The sequence below is a fragment of the Aotus nancymaae genome, unplaced genomic scaffold, assembly GCF_030222135.1.
Source record: "Aotus nancymaae isolate 86718 unplaced genomic scaffold, 86718_ANA_hifiasm-v0.15.2.pri h1tg000028l, whole genome shotgun sequence".
In the NCBI taxonomy this organism is placed as follows: domain Eukaryota; kingdom Metazoa; phylum Chordata; class Mammalia; order Primates; family Aotidae; genus Aotus; species Aotus nancymaae.
Window position 1 is genome coordinate 24,483,479 of NW_026988441.1, and position 26,236 is coordinate 24,509,714.

At 40.0% G+C, this 26,236-nt stretch overlaps 1 non-coding gene and 1 pseudogene across 1 annotated transcript; both read right to left on the reverse strand.

Moving 5' to 3' along the window:
• Nucleotides 1–21,916, reverse strand: part of LOC105726276 (zinc finger protein 85-like) — a 53,715-nt pseudogene extending 31,799 nt beyond the window's left edge.
• A 2,785-nt stretch (nucleotides 21,917–24,701) lies between these two features.
• On the reverse strand, nucleotides 24,702–24,841 carry LOC135276908 (U4 spliceosomal RNA). The gene has a single exon (XR_010344457.1). It is a non-coding gene; the product is annotated as a U4 spliceosomal RNA (small nuclear RNA).
• Nucleotides 24,842–26,236: the final 1,395 nt, after the last annotated feature.

Below are 26,236 nucleotides of genomic sequence, written 5' to 3' on the forward strand. Positions count from 1 at the left end.
CTATTCCAGGACAGGCTTCTCGTGGCACCACATCTGCAGAGTTTACTCAACACCAAGCAACTCTCCAACACAAACATATTGTCTAACATTTGAATTTTGACCCCACTTTGCTCAGCACAGACCCTGATTCAGGGAACCGTCTCACAACATTGTCCTTACTGCTGACACCAATCAAAAACTTCATAGGCCTGTCTATGCTTCTGAGCTACTGTTTAGTAGTTAGAAACTCCCATAACCTCCCTCAAGTTTAGTAATGTAATAGAGCTACTCACAGAACTCAGCAAAACATTTTAGTTCTGTTTACTAGTTTATTATTAAAGATACAACATGACTGGATGCAGTGGCTCACATCCGTAATACCAGGGGAGGCCGAGGCAGGTGGATCACCAGGTCAGGAGTTCAAGACCAGCCAGGCCAAGATGATAAAACCCCATTTCAACTAAAAATACAAAAATTTGCCAGGAGCAGCGGCAGGCACCTGGAGTCCCAGCTACTCTGTGGGTAACACCCGCCATGGGCACCGAGGAGGGAGAACTGTGCAGACCCCAGGCACAACTACTGCCTGAAGAATATTGTAGTTTATAGTGTTACGGCTCAGCTGTTTCCTTTATATAATCCTTCATATATAATCATATATTAGTTTATAGAATTAGTGCTTGAAGTGTAACTTACTGCTTACATACATCTAGCATAATTAGTTCTAAATAATCTTTCTGTAAAATCATATAGGTATTGTAGTCGGAGCTGTACTGACACATTTAGTGCTGATTTATATAATCCTTCTATATAACCATATAGTAGTTTGTAATAGAAGGAATGCCTAGAGCAGTCACAGAACAGAACCAGTACATGGGAAAACAGCCAGACCAGGACGAGAACCAAAGATCCAGGCAGTGGTGTCCCTGCCTGAAAGGGCATACGCTGTATGGCAGGCATGGAGCAAGTGTCTCTCCTCTTGATAAAGGAGTTGTAGTACCTTGCATCCAGTTCCTGTGGAAAGTAGGGCCTCAGGCCTAAGATCCTGGAAGTAACCGAGGGAGAAGAACCCCTCTGATGTGACCAGTCACAGTAGTTGTATACCCTGTCAGTCTTTTCTTGCTTCTGTGCTAGCTCAAAGAATCCTCCCATAAACGTCTTAAGAGAAGAGCACAAGTCTGTCAGCTCCCACTGCATTAAGCTTACAGTGTCCTTCTATTAGAAATCCTTTGAAGTTTCCATCCCCCAGATAAGAAGCATTGCGCATGACACCTGTTGCACATGGCCCACCTCCTCGCCTCGGTGACCTAATGGGGGTGGACCCCTTTTCTGTACACGACCCTCTACTACTGCGCACGGCACAGCACCCTGCTGCACATGGCCCATCTCTCTGCCCACGTGACAAAATGGGTGGTCCCCTCGCTTGTAACTCATGTGATTATATATGCCCTATTACTAAGCCTATAGATGATGACCTCACTCACGACCCTGCCCCCTGCTTGTACCTAATAAATACAGATGCTCTTGGGCATTTGGGAGCTGCTGCTGATCTCTACTCACAGGTGGTGTGGCCCCCCAAAATCCAGATGCTCTTCACCAGTTCTTCAGTGTCCTCTTTACTTCTTGGATCCTGCACCTCAACACAGCATAAAGGAAACCCCACGACCCTGTGGGGCCGCCACAGCCCTACACTACTCGGGAGGCTGAGGCAGGAGGATCACCTGAACCCAGGAAGCGGAGGCTGCAGTGATCCAAGATCATGCCATTGCACTCCAGCCTGGGTGACAGAGCAAGATTCCATCTCCAAAAAAAAAGATACAACCCAAAGAAAGTCAAACAGAAGAAATGTATAGGCCCAAGGAAAGAGGTGGGGAAAGATGAAGCACATAGATAAGCCTGGTAAAGAGCTATGATTAATAGAATTCTTCATCCTTTGTGTTCTCCATAAATAGTTTATGAAAGGAAACATCCTTCCCACTATAACTTAAGACAGTGCTCTATTTTCTCACCTATCTGATCTCTAGACATAGGCGTTGCACATTTTATTTTCTTATTAAAAAAAAAGAGAGTTAAATCCAGTGTTCAAAATAAAATACTTCTTAGCCAAGCTTTCCTTAAGTTTATCTTTTTCCCACAGCCTCCTGAACTTTCAGCTACCCTCAGTCTGAGTCAACACACAACCCCATTTTATGTCCCTCCTAAGAACATTCTGACTTCAGGGTAAAACATTCTCTAATCTAAAACCTGATTTTATCACCTTTCTTTTGCCATTCCCTTCCTACCTTCTTTCTGATCTTGTTTGATCCTTTCCATTAAAAAAACCCCTTGTGTGTCTAAGGATTGCAATAACGGTTGGTACTTTCTCCTACTACAATGCTTTCTTGGAATTCAAGAATTTTTACATGAATCTGTTTTATTTTATAAAATCTAGAAACTGTCTCAAAACAAAAACAACTTCATCTTCAGTAAGACCTTTCAAGTCTTTTTACATCTTAACCTTAACTTCATCTGCCTGTGGGTCTCCAGCTTTCCAGGGCTCTGTAGTTTCTCTTAGGATAAAGGCTTTTTCCATGGCTGAAGTGAGCGGGCTGGGATATCTATAGAGATGGCTCCCCAGAGAAAACTAACTGGGCCTGTAATAACTTCCTTTTGCAGGCTCAATATTAGCCTTAGATGAGCTTAAGCTTTAATCTCCATATCTGAGTTATTCACTTAGTGTTTTAATCTGTGTATAAAAAATCCAGCAAAATTACTGAAACAGTATTCATACATATATATACACATATACATAGACATTAAGGTGCATCCATTTCTTTCCTTCTTTTATGTTTTTCTTTTTTCTCTGTCACCCAGGCTGCAGTGCAGTGGAGCAATCTCAGCTCACTGCAACATCTGCCTTCTGGATTTCTTTAGGTGATTTAAGCAATTCTCCTGCCTCAGCCTCCCGAGTAGGTGAGATCACAGGCACGCACCACCATACCCAGCTAATTTTTGTATTCTTAGTAGAGACAGGGTTTCACCATGTAGGCCAGGCTGGTCTCAAACTCTTGACTTCATGATCCGCCCATCTTAGCCTCCTAAAGTGCTGGAATTACAGGCACGAGCCACCACGCACTGCCTGGTGCTTCCATTTTATACTTCCGTAAGCAAAGTAAAGTATCTATTTATTTCAGCCAGTAAAAGCATTATTTTAATCAAAATTATGAAGCAAAAAATTAGTTATATGAGAACACATCTAAGAGGTACCAAATTTCTCCTCATAAAATTTATCAATAATCAGAAATCAACACAGGATATAGAACACAGGTGTTTATGGTCACAAATCTACACTGCAAAAAGAGAAACTAATGTTTTCATGAATTTATATAACTCACCAATTACCTACCTTTTTTTTTTGTGGAAATGTATTTTGTACAGCCAAAAAAAAAAAAAAAATTTCCCCTATTGTTTACTTTGGTGGCATTCTAAAAGCTAAGCCTTGAAATTCTGTTTGAAATCACCCAGCCATAAACACACTTGAGAAACTGTCTAGACTGACTTTGAGAAATAAAAAGTAAGAATTTTGGGGCCAGTTGTGGTGGGTCACGCCTGTAATCCCAGCACTTTGGGAGGGCGAGGCAGACAGACGACAGGGTCAGGAGATTGAGACCATCCTGGCTAACACGGTGAAACCCTGTTCCTAAAAAAAATTCAAAAATTACCCAAGCGTGGTGGCCGACATCTTTAATCCCACCTACTAAGGAGGCTGAGGGAGGAGAATCGCTTGAACCCAGGAGGCAGAGGTTGTAGTGAGCAGAGATCACACCACTGCACTTCAACCTGGGCAACAAGAGTGAAACTCTGTCTCAAAACAAAAACAAAAATAAATAAATAATTTTTAACAAATATAATATATAATCAGATTTTTTTTCTGAAATCCACCTTTTTTCTGTCCTTTACAAATATTTTCTTACCATTCAAATCATACTAATAGAATGCAATTTACAGTTCAAAAACTGGAGCCAAACTCAGCCGGGCACAGTGACTCATGCATAATTCCAGCATTTTAGGAGGCTGAGGCAGGTGGATCATGAGGTCAGAAGTTCCAGACCAGCTCTGCCAGCACAGTGAAACTCTGTCTCTACTAAAAATACAAAAAATTACCTGGGCACAGTGGTATGCGACTGTAATGTCAGCTACTCAGGAGGCTGGGGCAAGAGAATTGCTTGAACCAGGGAAGTGGAGGTTACAGTGAGCCAAGATCACGCCACTGCACTCCAGGCTGGGTGACAGAGACTCTGTCTCAAAAAAAAAAAAAAAAAAAACACTGGAGTCGAAATACGTGAACAAATCTTTTCAGGATGACAAACCTAGGGAGCGGCGATGCTGATTAGAAAACTGATGTGTCCGCCAGGAACAGTGGCTCAAGCCTGTAATTCCAGCACTTTGAGAGGTCAAGGCAAGCAGATCACAAGGTCAGGAGTTCAAGACCAGCCTCGCCAATATGTTGAAACCTCGTCTCTACTAAAAATACAAAAATTAGCCAGGCGCCTGTAGTCCCAGCTACGTGGGAGGCTGAGGCAGAATTGCTTGAACCTGGAAGCGGGGTTGCAGTGAGATGAGATCATACCACTGCACTCCAGCCTAGGTAACAGACCAAGACTCTGTCTGAAAAAAAAAAAAGAAAAGAAAAGAAAAAAAGAAAGAAAACAGATGTGTCTGTTATATGTGTCAAGTCAGGTCATCCAATCACTTGAGACATTCTCCCACCCAATCCTACTCACTTAAGTGCTCAATGACCACCCTCTCAGGAGACTCTGCACTATGCCTCAAGTGACTGCCCCAAGTGCATTTTACTTTGCATGTTTTTGCACCATCTCACTGGGGTCACTTTTGTTTTTCTTTTGGGATGCTATTTTTTCTTTCACAAATCTTAGACAATCCAAAAAACAAATTATTTCTGTGTTTTCCCATCAATACCAGCAACTGATTGATGACCAGCAATGTGTCTCCAAGAAATGGAAGCTGGGTTGAGTGAAGATCAAGGGGTTAGCTTTTCAAAGGAAGAGTACACCAGGAGATTCTTCTCAGCCCCAGGGCATCCATCTACTCCTTGAGAGGCTACACTCCATACCTCATGTTGTCCTATGGGAGAAAATTACCCAGGAGATGATAGTCACTAGACACTCTAACAGACATAGCCATGGTGGGTATATTGGTTTATTCACAGAAAGTACTGAAACTGAGGACCAGGAAAAAAACTAAAGGGTGTGGCTATGGATGCATCACCTCATAAAGTTTCCAAAGAAAAACCTTGACACAAAAATATTTTGAATCTATGTGCCTAGGGAAGATAAAAGGAAAAGAATCAAAAGATGTTTTACAATACAGTGTTAGGAGATGGTTCTTCACTTTGTTCTCATGAAAAAAATTTTTTTTTCATGAAAAATTTTCAAACAGAAAACCATTTTTTTAAGTGCCACTCAATGCTTTGTCAAAAAATGATTAAAATATAATATCTAAAATTTACAATAAAAGAAAAATAGTTAATGTGAATTAAATAGGGAAAGCTGGCATTTGGGAATGTGAACTGGAAATTTGTTATTTTACTGATAGTCATAGTTAGGCTAGAGAAATAGCAGGTAGGGGGTAGACCCGAGACCATGCTTGGGACAGCTGTGAAAAATGCAGGAGAAAATTAGTCCTGTGGATGTAAAAATAACCAAGTGGCAGGCAATTAGATTGAGGTGGCTCTAGTCCCTGAATCCTACTTTTTAAAAAACTAAACTCAAATGAATTTTTTTTTTTTGTAAATTCCTACATTGGGGAAAACAAAATTCAGGCTTAACCAACCATAAGCTGCCAATTAACTTCTCATTACATAACCAGGAAATTTCTACCTTAATCATACAAGTTAAGAAGCGATGTAATTGTACTTAATCAATTATTTGATTTGGTTTTCTTTATCGTGTACCTTTAAATTCTTTCCTTTGGCTGGGTGCGATGGTTGGTGCCTGTAATCCCAGCACTTTGGGAGGCCCAGACTGGTGGAGTGCCCGATATCAGGCGTTTGAGACCAGCCTGACCAACACGGTGAAACCTCTTCTCTACTAAAAATACACAATTAGCTGGGCCTGGTGGCGGGCGCCTGTAATCCCAGCTACTTGGAAGGCTGAGGCAGGAAAATCGCTTGAACCTGGGAGGCAGAAGTTGCAGTGAGCCGAGATCCCGCCATTGCACTCCAGCCTGGGTGACAAGAGCGAAACTCCATCTCAAAAAAAAAAAAAAAACCGGCCTTTCATTCAAGCGTCTCTCATAAGCCACAAACTACAAAGCACAGTTGGGTGTGCAACAATCTCTGAATCACTCTTCGATTAAATTCTTTAATTTTGCACGGTGACTCCCATAAATTTTTAATGGGGGAAGGGAAAAAAAAAAAAAAGGAACTGGGAACTGCAGGGACGAAAGCTCTTCCTATTCATGAACCCACACCCACAGTCAGGATTGTCCTGACGGGGCCCTCCCTGGTCCCTGCACTATCTGGCAGAGACGGGGCTCTGCGGGTGCAGAACTGCCTAGAAAAGGCATTAGGCCAGGGCACAGACACAGCGCACCGAAGAGACAGGACTCCCGGAACCCGGCTGTTAGCTCAGCCGCCATATTATGGCTGAAGGGGAACGAGGTCGAACTGGGGAAGAACTCGGGGTGCAGACTGCTGAGCTGACTGCAGGGAGGCCTCAGTCCCGCCACAGCCCCTCCCCCTCTCGGGAGGTCGGACCCGGCACTCTCACCATTTCTAGGGTTCCAGGGGTTCCCGACGTCTTGGCTGTAGATCTCCCAATACCTGCAGGTCACAGAGCCACAGAGGCTGGGCCTCTAGGAGCAGAGGACACAGAAATGGAGACCTGGAGCTCCGGCTTCAGCGAGAGACAAAGGCCCCCGCCATATCCCGGAAGCTGCCCTGTCCGCTCCAGCTGCGTGCCCGATAGGATGGTTCCCAGATCAGCGTCTCCCATTAGACAACGTTCAAGACCCCGCCCCCTCAGACCCGGAGTGACAGATGTGATCAGATGCTGGGCTGAATGCAGTGACAGTCTAAGCTGCTACCTTTTCAGGCAGGGCTTTCTCCCTGAGCTGAGTCAGGCCAGCCTCAGAGGGTATATGCATTTATAAATAATATACTATATGGTTACTCACAAATAAAAATAATTTATTTTAAAACTTCAGATTTGATGACTTTCCTGGCTTCTGGTCCTTTGAACAGGTAGCCTGAGATTTTAAAAAGGAGGCAATCCTCTGAAATAAAATGTAAGTCACACATGACTTTTAAATTTTTTAGTAGCCAAACTTTAAAAAGAAACAAGAAACAGGTGGAAATAATTGTAACAACCCACTATATTAAAAATATTTTAATATGTGAGCAATATGTAATTATTAATAAAGTATATTTATTTTTGGAACTAAATATTTAAAATTCTGTATTTTATCTTTCTAGAAAACTGCAGTTCAGACCAGCCACATTCCAGGCACCCAGGAGCCACACATGGCCAATAGCTGCCACATTGAAGTGCAGCTCTTCTGTCAGGTGGGTGGAGGGCCTGAACATCTTTTTTTCTGCCAGAGATAAGGGAACAGTTTCTCCCTACCAACATTTCTCGTCAGTGTTGAGGGTGGAACAGATAGTAGCCATAGAAACGGCAGAAGACAGTGGGAATAAAATAGCCACAGGTAGACCACTGCTGGCCACCTGTTGCCCACATTCCTTCCAGAAATCAAGCAGGGAACAAAAAATGCTGGAGCCACAGGGGAAGAAAACTCTGTCTTCAAATCTGTCCACAGTCTTGACCTTCAATGCTTATAGAAAAAATAAGTTAGTTAGCCCGGGCGCGGTGACTCATGCCTGTAATCCCAGAACTTTGGGAGGCTGAGGCGGGTGGATCACCTGAGGTCAGGAGTTCGAGACAAGCCTGACCAACATGGCAAAATCCTGTCTCTACTAAAAATACAAAAATTACCTAGGCATGGCAGTGAGTGCCAGTAATCCCGGCTACTCAAGAGGCCAAGGCAGGAGAATTGCTTGAACCCAGAAGGTGGAGGTTGCAGTGAGCCGAGATCACACCAGTGCACTCCAGCCTGGGCAACAAAGTGAGATCTGGTCTTCAAAAAAAAAAAAAATAGGTTAAAGGCAAACTTACATTGCTATTGTCTTTGGCCTTAATGATCAGTATGTGGTTATCTTTTATTTCCTGTGAATATAAGCACCAATCCTGAGATTGTCTTCTCAGGATTATGTGTTTAAGAAAAAAAAAAACATGGTCCTAACATATTTTAATAATTTAGGTTACTAAATTACTAAACACACACACACACATTTAATTTATATTTAACTTTGATTATTTTATCTCTTCTGTGATTAGTAATGAAATGTGGCATTTTAAATAATGGAAGCTTTAAGAACTCAGAAATGAACCAATGGCTGCTGGCTTTCTGGTTTCTCCATGAGTTTACACTTAACATTAAATTTGTCATCTTAAATATCAGGTTTGTTTCTCCAATTTAGGTGCATAACAGTAAGGGGTTATCATAGGTAATTTGAGCTGGATCACAGAGGTTATTCAAATGACATATCTTTAAAAATTCATTACTGGCTTATTTAACATAGAAATGTTGCAGTATTTTCCTGAAGTTCAATTAATTTTTGTTTTGCCTTGGTTAGCAGTTTTATAAAAGTCACTATCTTCATTAAAATACTCACAATTTTTACTCAGTCCAAATGGTTTGATCCTTAAATTATCAAAAACCTGTATTAAACTTGTCTGGGCCCTTATTTTTTTATGAACCTCCTTATAGACACATTCCTCTAGGATTTTTTTAAGCTTTTGAAGTTTTTAGAAACTACATTAGAATTAAACCATTGACCAGCCAGGCGCAGTGTCTCACACCTGTAATCCTAGCACTTTGGGAGGCTGAGGTGGGTGGATCACCTGAGGTCAGAAGTTGAAGACTAGCCTGGCCAACATGGTAAAACTTCGTCAATGCTAATAAGACAAAAATTAGCTGGGCATGGTGGTGCATGCCTGTAATCTCAGCTACTCTGGAGACTGAAGCAGGAGAACTGCTTGAAACCATGAGACAGAGGTTGCAGTGAGCCAAGATTGCGACATTGCACTCCAGCCTGGGTGACAAGAGCAAAACTCTGTCTACAAAAAAAATAAAAATAAAAAAAAAAAAATTAAATCATTAACCATGAAAATGACTTAATTATGAAAAATTGATTATATCCGTGGCCTACAATTTATCATAATAATCATTATGACTGATAGTATATACTCAGATATAGTAGATTTTGACATTTTATATGATTTTTGAATAAATATTAATAGCATATTTATTAGAATATAAGTTGAAGGTCTAACATCATTTTTTAATTTGACAATGCTTCCCATGTAATTTAACATATCAAATAATCTTGCTTCTCACACTTTTGGATGCTGTATTGGCCCTCTATAGCATTAAAGACATTTTTTAAACTGAAATTTCATTTTGAGAAGCCTGTCAAATATGTCAAAAGGTTACAATACCTGACCAAAATAGAATCACAGGTCACCATAACACAGTAGTCTTTTATTTAGCCAAAGTGATAATTAAGATTTTAAAAAATAAAACCTCTTTGATGCAGAAGATTCCATTTTTCAATCAAAAAACCTGAGAAAGAGGATGAGAAACATTTCAATTTTTCCCCCTTTTTAAATTTATTCAAAAGTTGAACAAAAATATTTTGTCTTTTTTTTTTTCAGATGGAGTTTCACTCTGTTGCCCAGGCTGGAGTGCAGTGGCACAATCTTGGCTCACTGCAACCTTTGACTCCTGAGTTCAAACAATTCTCCTGCCTCAGCCTCCCGAGTAGCTGGTATTACAGGCATGTGCCACCATGCCCAGCTAATTTCTGTATTTTTAGTAGAGATGGGGTTTCACCATGTTGGCCAATCTCATCTCGAACTTCTGACCTTAAGTGATCTGCCCACCTTGGCCTCCCAAAGTGCTGGGATTACAGCATGAGACACTGCGCCAGGTTTTACTGGTTCATTTTAATAATACATATATTTTTGTTCAAGAGAAAACCATTTTTACTTATTTATTAGTGTATTAATACTAAATTTAATTTTAAATAAAATTTTATATATAAATACATCATATCTGTCACTTTTGACCACTCTCATTTTCAATACATAGGTTATCTCCTATACTTGTTTTAACTTTATATATTTTATTTGAATTTACATTCTATTTTATTTTTTCAATTTGAAGCAAACTTTAATTTCAAACTAGACAAAATGTTCATTGTTTCATCAAAAGCATATTTTGCTTTTGTTTACACTTTCTATGAAGAGCTGTTTTTCTTCCATCTAGTAATTTTATATATATTACATTAACCTTAAACCTAATTTATAGTGAAATTCCTAGGATGTAATTTTTAACTGTTTTATATCAGTATTTAAGGATACAAATCATTTTATATTGTTAACAAAACATTTTTTTTCAAATTTTCCATTAACAGATCTAAATATATTTAGTTTTTTATACATCATATAAAAGTAAGATTCTGGTCAGGTACGGCAGTTCACACTTGTAATCCCAGTATATTGGGAGGCCAGGACACAGAGACTGTTTAAGCCCAGAAATTCGAGACTACCCTGGGCAAGATGGCTAGTAACCACAGCTATAAAAAATACAAAAATTAGCTGAGCATGGTGGCCTGCACCTGTAATACCATTCAGGAGGCTGAGGTAGGAGGATTGGCTCAGCCCAGGAGGTCGAGACTGCAGTGAACTGTGATCAAGCCATTGTATTTCATCCTGGATGACAGAGCTGTTTCTTAAAAAATGCCAAAGCATATAAACTTATGTGTGGGTTTTTTTTGTGTGGGTGTGTATGTTTTCTATTATTATTATTCTTCTAATCGTTTTTGGGGTATGGGTAGTGTTTGGTCACATTGGTAAGTTCTTTAGTGGTGATTTCTGAGATTTTGGTGCACCCAGGACACAAGCAGAGTATACTCTACTCAATGTTCAGTCTTTTAACCCTCATACCCTTCCGACCCTTCCCCGTGTCCCCAGAGTCTATTATATAATTCTTAAGTGTTTACATCCTCATAGCTTAGCTCCCATTTCTATGTGAGAACATATACTGTTTGATTTTTTTATTCCTGAGTTACTTCATTTAAATAATGGTCTCCAACATCATCTAAATTGCTGCAAATGCCATTATTTTATTCTTTTAATGTTGAATATTCCATGATGTGTGTATGTGTGTGTATAGTAAAATATCACATTTTCTTTACTCACTCTATGATTGATGGGCATTTAGGCTGGTTCCATATTTTTGCAATTGCAAATTTTGCTGCTATAAATACTAAACAAATATTTTATAGTATATTTCTGTAGTTTTCTTTTTTTGAGAGAGACTCTCTGTTTCTCTAGCTGGAGTGCAGTGACATAATCACAGCCAACTGCAGCCTCAAACATCTGGGCTTAAGAAATTCTATCACCTTAGCCCTCTGAACAGCTGGGAGAACAGGCATGTGCTACCATGTTCAGCTAATTTGTTATTATTATTATTTGTAGAGACGAGGTCCCACTATGTAGACCAGGCTGGTCTCAAACTCTTTGGCTCAAATAATTCTCCGACCTCAGCCTCCCAAAGTGTTGGGATTACAGGTATAAGCCATTATACCCAGACTATGGTTTAATTTTTTATATCAAAATACAAAAAACAGGCTGGATATGGTAGCTCACGCCAATAGTCCAGCACTTTGGGAGGCCAAAGCGGGGGGATCATTTGAGGTCTGGAGTTTGAGACCATCCTGGCCAACATGGTGAAACCCATCTTTTCAAAAGTACAAAAATTAGCTGGGCATAGTGGCAGCTGCCTGTAACCTCAGCTACTCAGAGGCTGAGGTGGGAGAATCACTTGAACCAGGGAGATAGAGCCTGCAATCTGCACTGCAGCCTGGACAACAGTGCAAGACTCCATCTCAAAAACAGAAAAAAAAAAACAAAACAAAACAGCATTTAGGTTCATTAATAGGATCCAAGGAAATGTTTTGCATGTCAAGAGAAGTAAATTAATAAGCAAATATTAAAATTGAAAGCAAATTAAAATAACTAAATACTATATAGATAACATGACAGTTTAATTTAAAGCCTCAGGACATTAAAGTACAGTATAGTAATATCCTTAGTGAAGAATATCCTATTTCCATAAGAAATTCAAAAAGATAATTTCCAGGTTTTAGATACTGATGCAGAACATATAAATATAGAAAGCCTCCAAGGTGTTCCCATAATGTAGTATTAGTTGAAATAAAAACTGGGCAAACTCAGAAAAAGACAATTTAAAGTTAATCTCAAGTATCAGAATAGGTACAGAAGTTCATATAAAATAAAATGCAGAATTTTATTTAAACAATTTATTATGCACATATATGTATATTTTAAAAATGTAAATGTAAAGATGTAAAATCTGTTGCTCTTTTTGATTACATACAAAGGCTAAATGTGATCATTCTGATTTTGAAAGCTACATTGTCTAAAGAGGTATGTATTTGCATCTACATTTATCTACACAAATATGTATATAACATCTGTCTACCTATTCCTTATCTATGTATTTATAGACTGTATAAAAAATGATGCATTGAAAATAATAGAATATCTTCTAATAGAAGCATTTGAAATGTATTATCAAAGTTAGTTAATTATATAGTGGCCAGATGCTTATGTTTACTGAGAAAATATAAGAGGAATATTGGCTGGGTGCAGTGCCTCACACCTATAATCCCAGCACTTTGGAAGGCCAAGGCAGACAAATCATGAGGTCAAGAAATTGAGACCATCCTGGCCAATATGCTGAAACCCCGTCTCTACTAAAAATACAAAAATTAGCGGCTTGTGGTAGTGTGCATCTGCAGTCCCAGCCACTGGGGAGCTGAGGCAGGAGAATCGCTTGAACCTGGGAGGCAGAGGTGGCAGTGAGCCAAGATTGTGCCACTACACTCCAGCTTGGGCAACAGAGACTCCTTCTCAAAAAAAAAAAAAAAAAAAAAAAAATTATTATATCAACTGCTCCAGACAATTAAAGAAAATATTCCATCCTGGCCAACATGGTGAAACCCCGTCTCTACTAAAAATACAAAAAACAATTAGTTGGGCATGGTGGCGTGCGCCTGTAGTCTCAGCTACCCGGGAGGCTGAGGCAGGAGAATTGCTTAGACCTGGGAGGCGGAGGTTGCAGTGAGCCAAGATCGCACCACTGCACTCCAGCCTGGCACCTGGCGACAGAGCAAGACTCTGTCTCAAAAAAAAAGAAAGAAAAAGAAAATATTTTAAAACTATGTGGCTTAGGTTATTAGCTGAAAGTGAGAATATATCTATTTGCCCAGATAATGAAAACTCTTTTTGAACTAGACACAAAATACAAAAAATTATCACTGAAAAAGGCAGATAATGTACATTATCTAAAAAATAATTCTGTGCTACAAGAGTTATGTAGCATACAGGAATCCTACATAAATATCAACTATTGCTGGGCATGGTGGCTCATGCCTGTAATCCTGACACTTTGAGAGGCTGAGGCGGGCCAATCATGAGTTCAGGAGATCGAGACCATCCTGGCCAACATAGTGAAACCCTGCATCTACTAAAAATATAAAAATTAGCTGGATATGGTGGTGCACACCTGTAGTCCCAGGTACTCAGGAGAAAAATTGCTTGAACCTGGGAGGTAGAGGATGCAATGAGCTGAGATGGAGCCACTGCACTCCAGCCTGGGCAACAGAGCAGACTCCAACTAAAAATAATAATAATCAATAAATAAATATCAACTATTTATATGTATTCTTTGAGACACGGTCTCACTCCATTACCAGGCTGAAGTGCAGTGGCTTGATCATGGTTCATAGCAGCCTCCACTTTTGGGGCTCAGGCAATTCTCCCACCTCAGCCTCTTAGTTACCTGAGACTACAGGTACATGCCACCATGCCTAGATGATTTTTTTTTTTTGTAGAAATGGGGTTTCAGCACATTTTCCAAGCTGGCCTCAAACGCCTGAGCTCATAAGACCCACCTACCTTGGTTTTCCAAAGTGCTGGGACTACAGGTGTGATGTGAGCAACCATGCCCTGCCTAACTATTAATATTTTAAATAATTTTACCATGAAATACCTGACATAATTCAAAATGTATTTCACTTATATACAATGAGGTGAACAAAGATTCAAGATCTTAATGAGTGAAAAAAAAATTCAACAACTGCATAAGGCAAACATCTCAAATGTGTGCAGCACACTCTGCCAGCCTAAGTTTAGAAGCTTTTTATATATTTTTTATTAAATCCTCATTAGCAAAAACCCTGTCAAGTAACTTTAAAGTATTCCCCATGTCAGAGACAAAGTGACTGAAGGGAAAAAAATTCACCCCATCTCTATGAAAAATACAAAAATTAGCTGGGTATGGCAGAGCACACCTATAGTCCCAGCTACTTGGGAGGCTGAGACAGAATTCCTTGAATTCAGGAGGCAGAGGTTACGGTGAGCTGTAAGACTCAGTCTTACAAAAAAAAAAAAAAAATTCAGGGACTTGTCCAAGATCACCCAGATAGGGAGTGGCTGAGTGGAGTTGTGCTGTGACCCAGTCCACTCTGCTTTTCTTTTGCAGACAGTGTTATTTTTCATTGATTAACCAACTTCTCATTGAGCAACTGCCATGAGCCAAGCACTGCGCTTGATACTGGGAAAACAGTGGTGAACTGGACACAGCTTCCAAGAGCAAATACAAGAAATAAACAACAAACACTAAGTTCACTTCAGAGAATGCCGAGTGCCAGGACATGTTACAGCTATAAAGGATGGATGTGCACAGGGTTATTGAGGTTGGGTTCTAATTGGAAGGAGGGTAACCCCAGGGAGAGCCAAAGCTGAGCCATGCATGGACGCTCCTTTCAGCATGAGAAAGTGATTATAGTCTGTCTCAGTTACTTTCTATGCATTCCCTAAAATTTTTGGAATGTCTAAAATGAGAAGTTTTTTTTTATGCTAATGAGATGACTGCTGGCTGGGGCTTCTGGACAACCTCAGGATGGGGCTTGGTTACTAGGAAAACCAACCATGTGATAGAGAATTGAAACTTTCAGCTTAACCTCTTCCCCCATAAGATGGTAGAGGAGCCACTTTACCTTTTCAAAAGTCAAAATGGATCCCTATATGATTCAAATAAATTAATTGTGAAGAGGAACATGTAAATGAAAAGCTTTTCTATTTTAGTCTCATTTCTTTATGTGTTCATTAGGGGCAAATTTTTTTTTTTCCTACAGAAATTGCTTTCTGCCTTTTTATGCACACCATCTTGAAGAAAAAGTACTTTTTTTTTTCTTTAAGTTCTGGGATACATGTGCAGGTATCAACAAACACGTGCAGGTGTGTTACATAGGTTTACATGTGCCATGGTGGTTTGCTGCACCTATCAACCCATCATCTAGGTTATAAGCCCTGCATGTATTAGATATTTGTCCTAATGCTCTCCCTCCCCATGCCTCCCACCCTCTGACAGGCCCTTGTGTGTTATGTTTTCTCCCTATGTCCATGTGTTCTCATTGTTCAACTTCCACTTACAATTGAGAACATGCAGTGTTTGGTTTTCTGTTCCTGTAATAGTTCGCTGAGAATGATGGCTTCCAGCTTCATCCACGTTCCTGCAAAGGACATTAACTCATTCTTTTTAATACCTGCATAGTATTCCATTGTGTATATATGCCACACAAGAGAGGGCACACTCTTAAACCAGTGTGTAATCTTTGTTCCTAAAGTTTTAGTAATCTGATGTTTCTCTCCTATTGGAGACAACTCTGAAGATAAGTTTTTATTTCAGAAAACAGACCAAGAAGAGGTAAAAGAGTGCTTGGGAAAGCTGGTGGAGGGAGTTAGATCAGGGAAGGTGTAATTAACAAGTGGGTTCACTTGCCCATTGCCTAGACAGAGCCAATTTATCAAGACAGGAAAATTGCAACTGAGAAAGGGTAAATCATACAGAGATGATTGTGATGGGACTAGAGTTATTACTCAAATCAGTCTTCTCAAGCATTGGGGATCAACTTCTCAGAATATTTTGACAAGAATAGGCTGGGAAAGTAGGAAGTGCTCATTGGTCAAGTTGAAGATGAAATTAATACAGGAGCCTCAAGTAAATTATTTAGGTAGATAGTGAGGGCAAAGTAGTTTTTGGCAAAGTTTACCTTTTAACTGAAAGCAGCCTCAAAATTACTGTTTTTCTAACAAAGAGGAGCCTGAACAACTGAGCTACAAACATAAATAAAAAAGCTGGAAGCTTGCACAGGTGAATGCCAGCAGCTGTGCCAACAGAAAAGGACTAGGTGGAAGTCCGGTATGTTCAACATGGAGGCTCCATCTTCCCTTTTTTTTTTTTGGTCACCATGTGTACAAAAAAGAAGCAGGCAATATGGTGTCAGCCAGGTAGAGAACTCATCTGCATAATATAAGGTTGGGGTGGGGCAGCCAGCTTCTTCACATGCTATGCCAATGCCACCCTTAGTCCTAGCCTGTTTTTTGCACCTTATGGACATGGCACACCTGGTCTGACCAATCTTTCATGCTCTATGTAAACCACACAGGAACTCCTCAATTTCTTCTGTAAAACCTTTTGCATTTCACCTCAAAAGCAGCAACTTATTTCTCTGGACTCTGTCTCTGCATCAGAGAGACCTCTTCTTTTTCATCTATTAAAATTCCACTCTAAACCTCACACTTTGTGTGTACATGTCCTAGTTGTCTGTGTCCATGAGACAACAAATCTTGGGTATCACCTCAGACAACAATGCCACTTACAAATCATGGTGGGGGGTGGGCATGGTGGCTCATGCCTATAATCCCAGCACTTAATCCACAACCTGACTTTGTCTTCAGTGATGCTGGTCAGGCTAATGGATGACCCATGAATATAGATAAAGGTCATCCTGTACACCCTGCACCTCCAAGCCCCTTCTGCATGCCCTGCATATTAAAATTTATCCTTACAACCTGGCTTTCTGTCCCTGAAGTCGCTTCTTGAGATATGAATCTTGCCCTTTCCCATTGCTAAGATCTGGAATAATGTCACTTTATTTTTTTATTTTTAAATGTCATTTCAAACTTAATGATAGTAAAACTTTCAGGCTTACTTCTTGTCTGTAACTATTATTTTTGCTGTAAGCAAAACAACCTTGACTAAATCTTTCCTGCAATTATTAATCCTGTTATTAAAATAATTAAGCAAAATATTACAGCAATTGGAATTTTACAACTAGAATTTCACATTGTGGGTGCCAGTGTATAGCTCTATTACAAATAGAGTTAAGTACAACAATTCTCATAGAAGTGGCATAGTAAATCATTAGTTTAAAACTTTACTTGCCAGGATATAACATTTTCCTTTTAGAAGTTCTAATATTTGGTGGTGAATTTTGAGAAAAAAGGCAGAAATGACGAAAAGTGTCAGGTGAGGTATGGGGCTGAGTAACTTGAATAGCCCTCACTTAGACACTTATGTTTTATGATTTTCAGCTTAAGATTTTCTATTTCTTATACTGATATTTAGGATGTTCCTCTGGACTGTCAGGGCTTGTACTTTTAGCTCTTCAGGCTTTGACTTGCATGTTGTGTATTCAGAAGTTGATACCTGTAACTTGACTACTGAGCGGGTTAAAAGAACAACTAATGTAAAGCTATCCCCAGCTTGGCTTATGGAAAGAGAGGGAGAGGAGTGTTTGTACTAATACCAAATTTCCTGGGCTAAATAGAGAAGGTCCTATTTCTTGGGCTTGAGCTTCTGCTAGTTGTGTAAATTCCTGTTGGAAGTGAACTAGAGAAGTTACAGGTTTAACCAAGGTAGAGGTATTCTGCTTGAAAACAATCTCTGAGCACATTGATAAGTTTTATCCTTTTCTAAGAGAAAAGCTTAGTGAAGGATTCTAAGGACTTTCTATTTGCTGGAGGCTGGCAAATGGAATTTGACATCATCTCACTGTTGCCACCCTGAGGGCTGGAAAGAATATCCTCAAGAAGTGGCCTATCTTATTCCTGCAGGAGTATACTGAGGTTTAATTTCTGCTATGGAGTCTTCCTAGATTAGAAGAGCTTGAAGTGTGGTGATGTCTTGAGGCTTCCTTGCCGCTGACTTGGCTGCCTGATCAGCTAACCTATTTCCTTTGGCTACTTCATTTGTTCCTTGTGATGTTTCCTATAATGTATCACAGCTAATTCTCGTGGAAGGAAAACAGGTTAATAACATTCTAATTTTTTGGTGGTATTTTATAAGATATTCATTAGTGATAAAAGAATGTCTTTCAAATGACAGCACACTTGGAGGCCGGGTGCGGTGGCTCACGCCTGTAATCCCAGCACTTTGGGAGGCCGAGGCGGGTGGATCACGAGGTCAAGAGATCGAGACCATCCTGGTCAACATGGTGAAACCCCCGTCTCTACTAAAAATACAAAAAATTAGCTGGGCATGGTGGTGCGTGCCTGTAATCCCAGCTACTCAGGAGGCTGAGGCAGGAGAATTGCCTGAGCCCAGGAGGTGGAGGTTGCGGTGAGCCGAGATCGTGCCATTGCATTCCAGCCTGGGTAACAAGAGTGAAACTCCGTCTCAAAAAAAAAAAAGAAAGCACACTTGGAATTAGTGTAAATGTTAGCTACCTTTCCCTTACTTAAGTGCTCTTGTAAGAGTTATTTGTTCAGTGCATTAAGTGCTTTTGTCTTGGGAGAGACATAATTTAGAGTAACTACTGCTTATTCTGCCTTATTTCTTACTTTACCGACTGTTAGCTAAGGGCTCCCCTGAGAAGACAGTAATTTTGTCACATTATGTGGGGTGTAAACAGTTTGTTATTTTCTAGGGTTAATTTGGAGGCTTTTGTGACTAGTAGAGCCATTGTGACAATGGCTTGAAAGCACAAACAATAGGTGCTCTTAACTGCAACTAAAGGGTTGAGAAAAATATTGGATTAGAATTTTTCCTGAGATGCTTTTTATGATCATGCTATGGGAGGAGAGGAGACCTCAATTAGAGATAAGAAAATCAAGAGACTGGCTCTAGAATTTAGAAAGAGGTCTACTTTCCTTCCTTTAATTTCCAGAATCACCTGGCTCTCTTCTGCTCTAATGGCAGTTTGAGCTGCTGGAACCAGAGTTTGAGCCCTGGGACAGTCAGTCCTGCTGGACCATCTTTGAGACTGGTTTTGAACCCAGTGACCTTCACCTCTGAGGGCAGTTTGATCTCCAGTGGTCCCCACCATAGGCTGGAGAGGGTGGAGGTGGCTTCTTCTGTTTGGGCATTCCTTCTTAAAGTACCCTGGCTTGCTACATCAATAGTAACTAGCAGATGCACCTTACAGATCCTGGTCTTTTTACACCTGCAAAGAAACTACTAGTGCCTTTGTCAGTCTCCTATGTGCTCTCTCTCCCTCTCTCTCTCTCACCTTCTCTTGGTTTCTATTATAAAAGACCAAAGTGACCACCTTCAGGAGGTTTCTTTAGGGTGCTATTTGTTCCTATAGCTTGCTTCTGTAGTTTTCTTCACTGTGTAATAAACTTGTCCTTTAGAATGAGCTATTTCTTGACTGAATCAGGAAATAAGGAGGTGTGCTCTATTAGTGCCTCTCTCAGCCTTTCCATAAAGGCTACAGGATTCTCATCTGGCTTTCGGTCTACCATAGACAGTTTAGAATTAAGAAGTTTGGTCTTCGTTCTTTGTAGACCCTCTAAAATGCTTATCAAAGTGATTCTACCAGGTGCAGTGGCTCATACCTGTAATGCCAGCACTTTGGGAGGCCAGTGGTCACTGCCACAGGCTGGACAGGGTTGAGGTGGATTCCTCTTGCTGCCTGGGCACTCCTTTTCAAAGAGCCTAACTTGCCACATGGGTAGCAACTAGTGGATGCACCCTGAAGATACTGGGCTTTACTAGCATACAAAGCAGCTACTAGAGACTTTGTCCTTCTCTTGTGCTTTCTTTCTTTTTTGGGAGCCTCCTCCTGGTCCTTATTATAAAAGACTAAGTTGGACATTCTCAGGAGGTTCTCCAAGGTCTGTCTGCTCCTAAGCCTGCTTCTGTAGCTTTCTTCTAACATCAGAAGTTGCCAGTGTAATAAGCTTGTGTTATAGGATTAGCCGTTTCTTAACTGAATCAGGGGATAAGGAGGTGTGTTTTATTAGTGCCTCTCTCAGATTTTTCATAAAGGCTGCAGGATTCTTATCTAGTTTCTTGTCTATCATGGACAGTTTAGAGTAATTAAGAGGTTTGGTCTCAGTTCTTCACAGGCCCTTCAATATGCACATTAAAAAAGTGTTTACGCCGGGTGCGGTGGCTCAGGCCTGTAATCCCAGCACTTTGGGAGGCCGAGGCAGGTGGATCACGAGGTCAAGAGATTGAGACCATCCTGGTCAACATGGTGAAACCCCGTCTCTACTAAAAATACAAAAAATTAGCTGGGCATGGTGGCGTGTGCCTGTAGTCCCAGCTACTCAGGAGGTTGAGGCAGGAGAATTGCCTGAACCCAGGAGGCGGAGGTTGCGGTGAGCCAAGATCGTGCCATTGCACTCCAGCCTGGGTAACAAGAGCAAAACTCCACCTCAAAAAAAAAAAAAAGTGTTTATGTGTGGCATCATTGGGGTTCCGATCAGGATTGTCAAGAGGTATTGCCTTTTTTCCTATTGGGAATAATGTTTCTCCTATTTTTTTTTTTCCCCACTCACAATTTTCTTTTTTTCTTTTTGGCCTACTATAGGATAAGTATTGCTCATCTCCAAAATTCTCTGCTGCCTGCAGATCTTCCTGTTTTTCAGCTGTGGTGAGGGTTTGGCTTAGGAGAAGCATAACATTACTGTATGTAAGGTGTCACCTTAGGTAAATTTTGAAAAGCTTCTATATACCTACTGGGGTCATCAGAAAATCAGCCTAAGTCTCCCTTTGTTTGACTAAGATTCTGCAATTGGATGGGAACTTGAGGGGGTCCTGAATGAAGGGGATCCTCAGAAGGTTCTCCCAGAAGTTGCTTCTCTAATTTGAGATTCACTCCAATAGGCCTACTTAATATGACTGCTCAAAGAGCTGGGTTGATTTTGCAATGCTTGCAAAGGTCTAATAAGAATGTTATGCCCTCGCGCAAAAGAAAATAAGCCATTTTTTAATTTTTCAAAGTCGTGGGATTACAGGAGTACTAATGCTTCTGAATGCGCTCAAGAGGAGTGCAGGCCAAAGATGGTTTGTTACCCACCTAGAAATAAAAGTGACAGGAAGGCATTCTTTTAGTCTCCTTCCTTTCCCTGGAAGTGGCCCAAGGTGGAAAGACAGTGGTTTTGACCGTGGTGGGATGCTCTGCTCCTAAAAAAATTACAAAACCAGCAACCCCTTGAGCCACATTTCCCGTTACTATAGGCAGCTTCTGATCTTGCCTAACAGGATTGCTTTTCTGAACTGTAAAAACTTCTGTGGCATCACATACAGAGAGGATAGAAGACATGGTGTTCACAGATAGAAAAGGAGAAAAACTGTGATAGGGAAAGCTTGGAAATTCTCTTGCCAACACCCAGTCTAGCAGAGGTTGGGGTCAGTCCAGAACCCTTCAGATAAAACCAGGGTGTCGGGGGAGTGGCCCAAGAAAGAAATCCTCAATTACTTCAGGACCTCTACCAGACCCATATGATGGCTAGGTCCTCCATAAATAAAAATCAGTTTGAAAAGTAGCCAATATATGCAGCAACCTAAGAGCAATAGGAGACTCATTATGTTCTCCCCAGCAAGCCTGTCATCTGAGACATGAGAATGGCAGCTCACCCTAAGGGCATTCAGATAGCCATAGGATGCCTGGTATTTCTGATTTTATTTGATTTTAAAATGCTGGGTGAGAGCCTCAAAATAAAAGGACAGAGTTGGGGCCTGAATTTTTTTTTTTTTTTTTTTTGAGACAGAGTCTTACTCTGTCACCCAGGCTGGAGTGCAGTGGCATAACCTTGGCTTACTGCAGCCTCCACCTCCTGAGTTCAAGTGATTCTCATGCCTCAGTCTCCTGAGTAGCTGAGATTACAGGCATGCACCACCATGCTTGGCTATTTTGTATTTTTAGTAGAGGCAGGTTTTCACCATGTTGGTGAGGCTGGTCTCAAACTCCTGACCTCAAGAGATCCACCCACCTTGGCCTCCCTAAGTGCTAGGATTACAGGTGTGAGCCATTGCACCTGGTCAGGGTCTGCTTTTATATTCATCCTTTTTATAATCCCGGGCAAGCACCCACAGTGAAGCAGTGTCATTCATCTGGGGTAATATCCAAGGCTCATTGCCTCACAGCAAGAAAATTAAGGATGAAAACACATGAGGAGTGAGGGTAAAAGCAGAAGTTTAACAGGCAAAAGAAAAAGAAAACCTCTCTCTCCGGCAGGGTTTTATAGATGAACTTGAGAAGGTGGTGTTTGATTTACACAGGGCTTAAAAGATTGGTCAGACCAGGTGCGCCATTTGATAGTGCATGAAGAAGCTGACCACCCCCAACTTTAATTTTCTACTATGCAGATGGGTTCTTTACGTGGCCAGTGCCATGTTGCCTGTTCCTTTACTGTACATGTGTTTGACAAAAAAAAAAAAAAAAAAAAAAAAGGAATATGGAGCCTGCATGTTGAAAATGCTTGGCCCCAGGTAATGTTTTCCTATTGGCATAGCTGCCGACATTCACCCATGCAAGCTTGCTTATCTATGCTTGCAGCTAGATTTTACAGGCTGCTCTTTGTTGGAAAAAAAATCATTTGGGGACTGCTTCTTGTTTAAGAGAAGCTTTGCCGAGGACTCTCTTATCCTCACAATCTGCCTAGTTTGTACTCCTGTATCAATAAAAGCAGAGCTTAAAATATGATTGCCTGGGCCTGGGGGTAGAGAAGATGTTGGTTATTAAGTAGTGAGTATTCCTTACATTTTTTTTACCTTAACAAATAAGTTATTCTCCTCTCAGTTTTGATTCACCAGAAAATTGGATCATATCTGAAAAAAATCAAAACTGAAGGAATAATGTATTTGTTAAAGCAATAAAGGTTTTATACTGAAATTTTAGAGGCTTAGCAAGATAATATATTTTCTGCTCCTATCACAATCTTTTGAGGTTTTTTTTCTGGTTAAGAGGACTTCTAAATAATCTTTCAGGAATTATATCTTCTTTAATCTTCTATCTGCATTCTCCTTTCTTCAGCCAAAAAATGAAAAGAAAAAAAGATGCAGAGAAGACACATTTGCTTCTTACCCAAACATTACCTTTACTCGCTATTTGTCAGTGTGGACAGAGCTGAGAATAGCAGTTTTCTGGCAGGACAGCAACTTCTCAGCAATAAAGACACTGGGGGAAAAAAAAAAAGAAACTATAAATCTCTCATCAAAAGCTAATGTATTTTAAGCAAAATAAGAATATGAATCAATAATAAAATGTTTGTGGTTTTTGGTTGATTTCTATTGAGCTCAGATAAAGTTGGACTAAAAGCTAGCAAATATCTAGCAGAAAAAAAATTATCTGAAATAAGAACACTGTGAATGAAGTTATTCTGTCAAAAGAAGTAAAAATAAGATGACCTCATACTAATAATTTCATCTACAGTCATACAACATCAACTGTTACTTTTTATTTTAAAAGTATGTCATATAAGTATTCCACTTGTATTTACTTTTGTTTTATATAAGTATTCCATTTATATCACTTTCCTTCATTATTTCAAAGTACTTTCGACTTTTTATCAGTGAAAAACAGTCCAGCTGGTTTCAGAAAATCATGTTGTGCGGTTGCCACTTTAATGATGATGATGAAGAGCACTTGTTTGAGTAGTACTTCTGTGCCAAACACTGTTAGTTGGACCAAAGTACTGGTTTTCCTTTTCTCTCTAAATTTAGTAATAAAATAAAAGTCTTGGCTAAGAGAATTTATCTAATTCAAATATGTTTTATGAAATTTGGTTGACATTTAAGTGTTTCTGACTTACCTGGAATACTGTCATTTTTAATAAATCCAAATTAAGTACTTGAAATAAACAATCTTTTATGAAAAGGTTTTCTGAGACAGAGTAAGACTCATAAAATTTCTTTATAATATGAAAATAATGGGTTGACCAAGTCTGCAGTAATCACTCTGAACACAGCATTCTCAGTTCCCAGTATTCACCCTCAGTCACATAAGAGAAATTGGTATCTCTGTAAACAGGCAGAAGGAGCTGCTGAGTGGAGGTGTGCCACACTGCACATCAATGCTTTCCACATGCACCAATTAGGGTCTGCATTTTATTGGACTGTCATTTGCATGGCTAGATACTTACTGAATATAGTCACGCTTATTTTTATTTTATTTATTTATTTTTTTTTTGAGACGGAGTTTCGCTCTTGTTGCCCTGTCTGGAGTGCAATGGTGCGATCTCGGCTCACCGCAACCTCCGCCTCCTGGGTTCAAGCAATTCTCCTGTCTCAGCCTCCTGAGTAGCCGGGATTACAGGCCTGCGCCACCATGCCCAGCTAATTTTTTGTATTTTTAGTAGAGACGGGGTTTCACCATGTTGACCAGGATGGTCTCGATCTCTTGACCTCGTGATCCACCTGCCTCGGCCTCCCAAAGTGCTGGGATTACAGGCGTGAGCCACCGCGCCCGGCCCTATTTTTATTTTTTAATAATTCAGTCTCTGTAGAGACTGTCAAAAATTGCCAATGCTGACTATATTTTAAGTTGTCATAGAGGGGTATTGGGAAAAGTTTTCAATTAGAAATAATTGCATGTGGATAAACCTCATTGGCTACAATACTGCCACTCTGCAAAGTCATGCTATTTTTTGATGGCTAACTACATCTGTTATATATTAGTTTTATAAAGTTATTTGCCTAGCTGAAAAATAAATCTTTTCTTAATTTACTCAAAAATTGAGAAACTAGATTTGCAATCTTTAATCTTTCAATGTCAAAGCAAATCAGAGAAGTGCAATGTGTGTATGTAGAATGCATTTTTATGCCTATTAAAATTCTTCTTGTATTGCCTTGGAAACCGTAAAAAGCCACTTAAAAGTTATTATTTTTAAAATGTTTAGCCAGGATTTCAGATTTCAAAATGTTCAAAAACTTAATAACTGAGCAAAGCCGAAGTCTTGTCTTTGCATTTTGTTAATAATCTAGCCATTTTAAAAAGCATAGCAATTACAACCGCGTATTGAAAAGATGTGGTTTTGATTAATTTTATCCCATTTCAAATTTTTTGCTAATTGTTCTTTTATGTTAACCTACAAGAAACTATCTGAATAACTTTTTCTCCATTCAAGAAATATTCATATTAGGCCGAGCATGGTGGCTCATGCCTGTAATCTCAGCACTTTGGGAGGACAAGGTGGGAAATTCACATAAAGTCACTGACCAGATTGCCAACATGTAAAAACTCCATTTCAACTAAAAATACAAAAATTAGCCAGTCATGGTGTTCCATATCTATAATTGCAGCTACTCGGGAGGCTGAGGCATGAAAATCATTTAAACCCAGGAGGTGGAGATTGCAATGAGCCAAGATCAAACCACTAAACTCCAGCCTGCGCTATTGTCAGCAAGTTGTTTTTCTCAGTGGCTCTTTTTGTTCCTCTGTAAAATGAGAATAATTATATTACCTATGGTATTAAGTTATTGGGAGAATTAAATTCATTAGCATGTATATAGTGTTAGGGTTAGTTCTCAGTACAAACTAGCTATTATTAATATTTAATGCTGAATTACATTAATACATGCTAAACATAAAAATAGCCGCCTATAACACAAGTTTTTCAACCAATAATAAATATATATTTAGATTATTTTTTAAAAAAACATTTGACATAGATACACAATGGAATACTAGTCAGCCTTAAAAAGAGGAAAATCTGGCTGGGTGCAGTGTGTCATGCCTGTAATTCCAGCACTTTGGGAGGCCGAGGAAGGCAGATCATCTGAGACTGGGATTTCGAGACCAGCCTGACCAACATGGAGAAACCCCATCTCTACTAAAAATACAAAAACTTAGCCAGGTATGGTGCCACATGCCTATAATCCCAGCTGCTCGGAAGGCTAAGGCAGGAGGATCACTCAAACCTGGGAGGCAGAGGTTGCAGTGAGCTGAGATCACCACTGCACTCCAGTCTGGGCGATAGAGCAAGAAGCCGTCTCAAAAAAAAGAAAAAAAACCTCACACATTCTCCTTGAA